Raw genomic sequence first — 8349 nt, 5'->3', positions numbered from 1 at the left:
AGAAATGCAGTCTTCACATCCATCTGGTGGATCTTCCAACCCATCTCTGCTGCTATCGATATAATGGAGCGGATCGAAGTTTATTGAGCCACAGGAGCGAAGGTCTCCTCATAATCAACTCCCTCTACCTGGGAGAACCCTCTAGCCACAAATCTCGCTTTGAATTTCTCAATTCTGCCATTTGCAGCATGCCTTACCTCGTAAAGCCATCTGGAAGTAACCACGGATTTTCCCTTAGGCCTTGGCACCACCTCCCAAACATCATTCTTCATGATAGAAGAATACTCCTCCTGCATGGCCTCTCTCCAGACTTGCTGGCTAGCTGCCTCCTCATAGCTAGAAGGCTCAGAGTCAAGGATGCTGGTAACCATCGCCATATAGCTACAAAACCTCTCAGGTGGTCTACTCTCTCTGACCGGCCTCTTCGGCTCAACAACAGATGAGGCATCTCTCAAGGTGTCCTGAAGCCACTTGGGCTTCCTCTTCCCTGAGCGCACTTCTCCCACCGCAGAATGAAACTCCTCCTCCTCATCATCATCAGGAGCCTGAACTCCTGACTATCTGTCTGTTGTCCTCCTGCCTGCACCTGAACCTATAGAAGCTGAGGTACCATGTGAATTTTCCATCAGTGGACTCCCTAGTGAACTGCTCTGTGAACGGCTTTGCATGTTTCCCGGAGCACCACCCCTCTGGCTCGGCGAGCCACTGCTCACTGACGGACCTGACATCCTCATAGATGTACCTCCGGATCCTCCTGATCCCTGCCCACTGGATCCCTACGACTGACTTAATTGCTGTTGAGGGTCTGTCTGATCCAGATACTCTAACTCCCGTGACCTCCTGAAGGCCCTGTCCTCCTCGAACTTCACATCCCGTTTGACAACAACTCTCCTCTGTGCAGGAATGTAAATCCGAAAGGCCTTTGAGGTCTCACTGTAGCCCACAAAGATACCCTTCTCTGCGGTGGGCTCTAGTTTGGTCCTCTTCTCCTTGGGTATATAGGAGTATGTAATGCATCCAAAGATATGAAGATGACCAATATCAGGCTTCTTCCCAGAAAAAGTCTCCTCCGGAGTCATGTGCCCCAAGGCAAGATGCGAACTCCTGTTCTGCAAGTAAACAGCTGTGTTGCAGGCCTCTACCCACAAGAACAATGGCAACCCCTGATCATGTAACATGGCTTTGGAAGCCCTTATGATGGATCTGTTCTTCCTCTCCGATCCTCGTTCTGCTGGGGGTAGTAAGGAACAGTGAACTCCCTCCTAATGCCTGCCTCCGCACAATAGTCAACAAACTGTCCAAGGGCGTACTCTCCTCCATTGTCCGACCTCAGGGACTTGATATTTCGACCTGTCTGTGTCTTCACAAGAGCTTTGAACTCCTGAAACCGCTTGAAGACCTCACTCTTGGTCTTCAAAAAATAAATCCAGGTCCTTGTGGAGTGATCATCAATGAATAAAAGATAGTACTCATATCCACTCAAGGAAACATGAGACATCCGACCGCTCACATCGGAATGAATCAAATCAAGTATCCCAGTCGCTCTGTTGTCACTGCTGGGAAAAGGGGATTTGGCAAACTTGCCCATCGCACAACCTCTGCAAGTATCAAAGTGATCAGTACTGAAATCTGGCACACCTGTAGTGATCTCCCGCAATGTCCTCAAGGCTCCATGATACATATGTCCCATCCTGCGGTGCCAAATCTCACACAGCTCAGAACTGCTAGCTCTGCTGTCGGTACTACTGCTCAATGCCAAAAGGGGCTGGAATGCAAACTTGTACACCTTTGCATGGCGTACACCTATCACTCTAGCTGAATCAGCTGGAGTGCCCCTAGGATACATCAACACCTGTCCTCCCCTGAATAGTACCTCATATCCTCTGTCCTCCAAAGCTGAGACGGATATGAGGTTCTTCCTCATCCCTGGCACATAAAGAACATCTGACACTTTCAAGGGAGGTTTGGAATCCCTCTGAAATGTCAATGTCCCCACCCCGACTGCTCTAACAACTCTGTCATCACCGAGTACTACCTCAATATCAGTTCCACTCTCTGTAAGCTCTAAGAAGTACTCATGGACTCCTGCCATATGATGTGAAGCCCCACTGTCCACATACCAGATACCTGAAGATGCTCCGCTAATCGAGGGACAAGCATGCTCCCTCTGAACCTGTGTGGCAGGTGATCCTGCACTAGAGGAATCACACGTAGTGAATGCAAACTCCCAGTCAAAACAACCTGCAAAGTCCTCAATCTCTGTTGAGGCTGCCACGTCCTGGTTCTTCCCCTTCTTCTTCTTCTTCTCCAGACACACAACTGCATAGTGTCCCATCTTTTGACAATTCCAATACTTCACCTTGGAATAGTCCTTCTGTGTGTTCCCTTGTTTACCTTTACCTTTGCCTTTGCCCCCACCACTGCTTGTGGAAGCCTGCTTCTTCCCTTTGCCTTTCTTGCCTCCTGCCACTAGTGCTACATCCTCATCCTGCTCAACTGGCTTGGCTGCCCCAAGCTGACCTTTCCTGATCTCTGTCTGAATGCATTCATCCAAAAACCTCTCCCATGTGGGAAGGGTCTCACGTGCACAAACCCCATCAGAAAAGTTCAACCATGAATGGGGGAGGCCATTCACTGCAATCTGCACCAACTCAGTGGGTGGAATGGCCTCTCCAATCACTGCCAACTCATCTCTCACATTAGTAATCTTTGTGAGATATCCAGCTACACTATCAATACCCATCTTAATGTTCTTCAGCTTCTCCTTCAGGACCATCTTCCGGTTCTCATTGGTACTCTGGTAGAGATTGGACAATGCTGTCCACATCTCATGGGCATTGCTCTTTCCTCTCACATGAGGAATGCAATGGTCTTTGATTCCGTCTAGAATCAGCCTCTTACCCTTGTTGTTCTTTTTATTATAAGCTGTTCTGTGTGGTATGCATATCCAGCCTATCCTCCACCCTCAATCCTAATGACATCCTGCTGTCCTAAAACTGAAAAATAGCACTGCTGTAGTAAAGATAAAACTACTGTTTATGAAAAAATAAGCTTGCTGGAATTTTCTGAGTGAAAAATCAGCAGCTGTAATTTTTCCTTTTGCTGTCCCAAACTATCCTTCAGCACTCAAGCTCTGATACCATGTAGAAATTTCTGTTTTCCCACCCCGGTTTTCAGTTTCACCTTATTTCTCTCATGTAGTTAAATTCCCTTTCCCATAACCATACATTTAACAAGCTGAAAAAATAAATATTGCTGAAAACACAAATTCTGAAAATTTTATAGAATGCTGGAAATTGTAGAAATAAAAATCAGCAGTAATAAACAGCTATTAAAACACATTTAAACACTGAGATTTTTGGTCAACTTGACCCTAGAAAGACCCCCTACAACTCTTGGGGAAAACCAGTTCGAGAGCTCTTCTTTATTTCTGAAAATGCCTTTTTCACAGTGAGAAATATTCAGCAAAAAAATCAACAAGCAAATTTACAACTTATCTCTTTTCCCATGCCTCATAGAAAACTGGAAATTACAGCAAACAGAATAGCAATAAATGCTGTACGGCCTCTTCGATTTTCGTGCCCACTTTCAGCATTAAATGTTGTTGTACGGCCATCATTAAATGTGCTATATGGACTGCAGTAAATGCGCTGTATGGCCTGCAATAAATGCGCTGTACGACCCTCGTTTTGCGTGCAGAAAAATTAGTAAACTGCTCCTCAATTTTTGTGCAAACCACTCCTCGAAAATCGTGCCAAAATCTGCCTTTCAATGTGTGCTGAACCAGCTGTACAAATCTTCTCAACTGCTGCCTTGGAATGTGTGCCAAGTTGTTGTCTCCTTCTCCTCCCTGCTCAGAAATCTCTCTTGCTCTCTTGCTCTCCCTCTCCCAATCTACTCATGAAAGAATGAATGACCTTTTCCTCCTTTTCCTCCTTTAATCTAACCCCGAGTGACTTTTGGGTGATCCCTAAATCCAATGGCTGAAATAGATTGAGATCTAAGGCTGAGATTAAATGCTCATTTAAATCTCACTTTTTATTTCTTAATTCACCCCACTTTAATAAAGACACACTTAGTCATTTATTTCCAAAGTCACTTTTCCTTTCTAATTTTTCATTGACTTTATAAAAGTCACTTTAAAATTAGACTTAGTAACTTTATCACTTAAAGTCACTTTTAAATTAGATTTAACTTTATAAAATTATAAAGTCACTTTAGGAGAAAAATTAAATTCTTTTGGACACTTTTCCCTAGGCCAAAGATCAAAGCGTAAGGGAACCACCTGTCCTCTGGTACCAAATTTCAACAAAAACTAAATCCTTACCATTCACATATTAATTATTGATAATATTTTGAATGTTTGCCCCTAAATCAAATTAGCCCTCTTTTGTTAATGATATAAAATTATTCACTTAGAGTATAACATACATATGTTTGTTTGACTTGAATTGTAGATTTTTATGGTTATTCTTGTGAGAAATAAAATCCTCACTTTGTTGTACAACCAAATTTCTATCATTGTTGTAGATCAAGGTTGGGGCTTGTTTGGCAAGTGGTAGAACATGCATTCATTTATTTAACTCGAATCCTAGAATCTTTTGATGCCTTAGGTAAAATCTTGTTAAATGAAAGATTGAAGTTAACCTATTTTTCATTGTGAGAAACATATCTATGGCAAGACTTAGGACACATGTAAACATATCTATGGCACAATCATACTCTCCCATTATGTTACTTTTGAATTCTCCATTTTCTCCTTGGGATTTTTACAAGAATTTTTGGGAAGGTCCACCACGTCGACTTAACCATTAACAACTTTCATCTAAATAGAAAGAAGTCTCTAATACTCAAACACTATTTCATGATTATTCGCAAATAACTCATTTATTAATTTAATAAAATAAAATTTAATTACATAATCAAATAATTTCAATCCTAGCTTCCATGGCCATTAAAATCAAACAATACTTCATCAGTTTAAAAATAGTCGTGTTTTTAAAAATAAAAACATGGGGTGGCATAATGGCCATCCACTATCATTCAATATAGTTTACTATGGTTTGCCTATGTTCAACCATAGTTAAATATACAATAGTCAACCATAGTAAACTAGAGTCAATAATAGTCAAATTTAGTTATTCTCTTCATATCATATTATAGATTTTATCATACTTATCTTAAAAATCTCACTTTATTAAATTTTATTAATAAATAATAGCATGGATATTTTAATGATATTAATTAAGGTAGAGAACAGATTTCTGCTCTTCATGCTTGGGTTACCAACTCGGTGATCCCATCAGAACCAAATCTGTTAGCACAGGTGGTCGTTGTTCTTGATCTTTGTGGTTCGGTTTCTGAAAGTTCATCTAATGGAGCTCTTCTTCAGACTTCTCCTCGGCTTCTTCAACGTTGTCCGTTCCTGAAAAAATTGCGTCATATGATGTGATGACTTCTTCTGACTCCCATATGCCTTGCCTTCGATCCTCCCTCGATTCGGCCCCAACGTTTATGAATGGCACCATTCCCTGTGTCCTGCCCAATACCCCTTGCCAGGTTCCGTCATCCATTCCCTCTACTAATTCTCGGTCCCCTCCCTCCCCTTCACACCGACGCGGTGGAGTCACCTCCCCTTCCTCGTCACCCTCTCCTCGCCCGGTTGATAATTCTGATCTGGGTCTCTTGCTTGCGCCGTAGTGGAAGGTGATCCAATTTCATTGAACGGATCTGAAAGATCAACCTGCCCCCATCTCTCCTCTGGTCAGCATCCTCCTATTTCGGCCAATCTGCCCCTCATTATTCTCTGTCTATCCTCCAACCAACATCCTCCTATTTTGACCTCTCCTCATCTTCCCTCGGCCTTTCGTGTTCTTCCCTCGCCTTTGAGTGATGGGTTAATGGTTGACTCGACGTTCCCAATTATTGGGGTTTCTAATTCTGCCTTGTTCTTTCAACTTTCTTCTGTTGATAATTCTAATAGCTATTTCTATATTAATAAAACTAATAATAATAATAAATACAATAATAAAAATAATAACAATGAATTTATTAATAATAATATATCTAATAATAGTGAATTAATAATAATAATAATAATAATATTGATAATAATAAATATAATGGTAATGATAATAATGAATTTAATACTAATACTAATACTAATAATAATAATAATGAATTTAATAACAATAATAATAGTTATAAAAAATTTGAACTTATTAGTAACAATAATAATGAAAACCATTATAATAATAACTATATTGATAGTATTAATCTTTCTTCTATTTCTTTAGATAATATTTCTAATGATAAAAAGGCTTCGTATTCAAGAAATAAGGTTGTTAATCTTTCCAATTTTTCTTTTGATTCCCATGTTTTTAGTCTTTTGGAAAAACTTTTAAACTTTGTTGTAGCTCCTAGAAAATTTCCTGTGAATGATATCATTTGTGACATTGAATTCGGGATTTGAGATTTACCCAATTCCATTAAAGATATTATTAGGTAGGATTGCGTGGTTATCCTTAGGAAGGTTAAACCCCCTAGGATCAACCTTAGCAAGCATGAGTTTGAAGCTCTCAAGTCCCTGAATAATAACAAGGACATTGTTGTTCTGAATGATGACAAAGGCGATGCAGCTGTCATTCTTAACAAAGAGAATTACTAGAAAAAAAAATTAGATCACCTTTGCAATAGCGGAAGCTACAAAAAGCTTACTAAGAACCCCCTGAAAATGTTTCTAAAACTATTACTTTAGCCATCAAATCGAGTAGCACTGTTAGGTCCCTTAGTAAGAAGCTTATCGAAGGCAACCCTCTTGTTCCTAGAATCTATGGTCTTCGCAAGATCCATAAGGAGGGGGTCCCTCTTCACCCCATTGTCAATACTATTGGTGGGCCAACTTATCTTTTAGCTTAATTTCTTACTAACAAGATTAAACCTCTTGTTGGTAGGTCTGAATCCTTTATTAAAGATTCATATTCGTTCGTTAACGAGTTAAAGGATTTTAGATTTTACCCTGAGGATCAGCTGGTGAGTTTTTATGTGGTATCCTTATTAACTAATATCCCCATCAATGAGGCCATTGATGTTATCAATCACATCACTGATCCCAATACGCCTTTTTAGTTAAAATTTTTCTCACCTCTACCTTAATTTTGAGGGTGAATTCTATGAGCAAAACTGCAGTGTGTCTATGGTTTCTCCCCTTTCCCCTGTTGTGGCCAATCTCTTCATGGAGGATTTTGAATCCAGAGCCTTGACTTCTGCTCTTTACCAACCTAAACTTTGGAAAATGTTTGTGGATGACACTTGCATTGTGTGGTCTTACAGTAAAGAAAAGTTGGAGCTATTTTACCATCAACTTAATAATCAATCAAGTTACATAAAATTCACCATGGAATTTGAAATTGATGGTAGCCGCCTTTTCTTGACGTTCTTATCTCGAAGAAGGATGATGTTTCTTTTTCTCATCAAGTTTTTTGGAAGAAAACTCACACTGAGCAGTATCTCCATTCTAGTTCTCATCACTTTCTTGCTCAAAATCTAAGCGTTCTCAACATCTTAGCCACTAAAGCGTTATGGGTTTCTAATGAAAATCACCTTGAAGATGAGAAAACCCACCTCCTTAAATTTTTTAATAAGAATGGTTATAGTAGGTCTCAAGGCCTTAGGGATTTTCTAAATGCTGAAAAAGGTCCTAAGAGGAAGATTGATCCCAAGGATTGGTCTTCTGGAGTTCATCTTCCTTTTATTCAAGGGACCACGGATAAAGTCGATAGGGTCTTGAAGAAACATAAGATTCATTCTTATTTTAGACCCCTTAACACTATTCAGAGTTCTCTTCATTGTGTTAAGGACCCGGTTAGCCCTAAGGAAGGGAAGGGTGTTTACATCATTCCATATTCTTGTGGAACTCCTTATATTGGGGAGACTGCTCGATCAATAAACTAAAGGATTTGTGAACATGCTGCCAACATCAAGCATGGTAGGTCTCGCTCCTCTGCTATGGAAGAGCATGCAGAAAAAACCAATCACCACATCTGCATCTAAGAGGCTAGTGTCATTGCGAGGATCAACCATTTTCATCATCGTAAATTTAGGGAGTCCTTAGAAATTGAAAAGAGGAATATTAATTTAAATAAGGATGATGGTTTGAGTATCAAAAGATGCTAGATTCTTGTGCTTTAATAGTGTTTAGATGTAGATATATAACTTAAACTATATACCAAAATGAAAGTTCAATTCTTATACATGGTACATAAGATGGAACCATATCGAGAGGTTAAGAGTATACTAGATTTTAGGTGTCAATATAAAGAGTTGGCATAAGTGTGTAATTCACATCAT

The sequence above is a fragment of the Pinus tabuliformis genome, chromosome Q (genome assembly GCF_031772625.1).
Source record: "Pinus tabuliformis cultivar Carrire ecotype Pingquan chromosome Q, CPIR1, whole genome shotgun sequence".
NCBI classification, from domain to species: Eukaryota; Viridiplantae; Streptophyta; class Pinopsida; order Pinales; family Pinaceae; genus Pinus; species Pinus tabuliformis.
The sequence above is the reverse complement of the archived record's forward strand: the minus strand, read 5'-3'. Positions refer to the sequence as shown.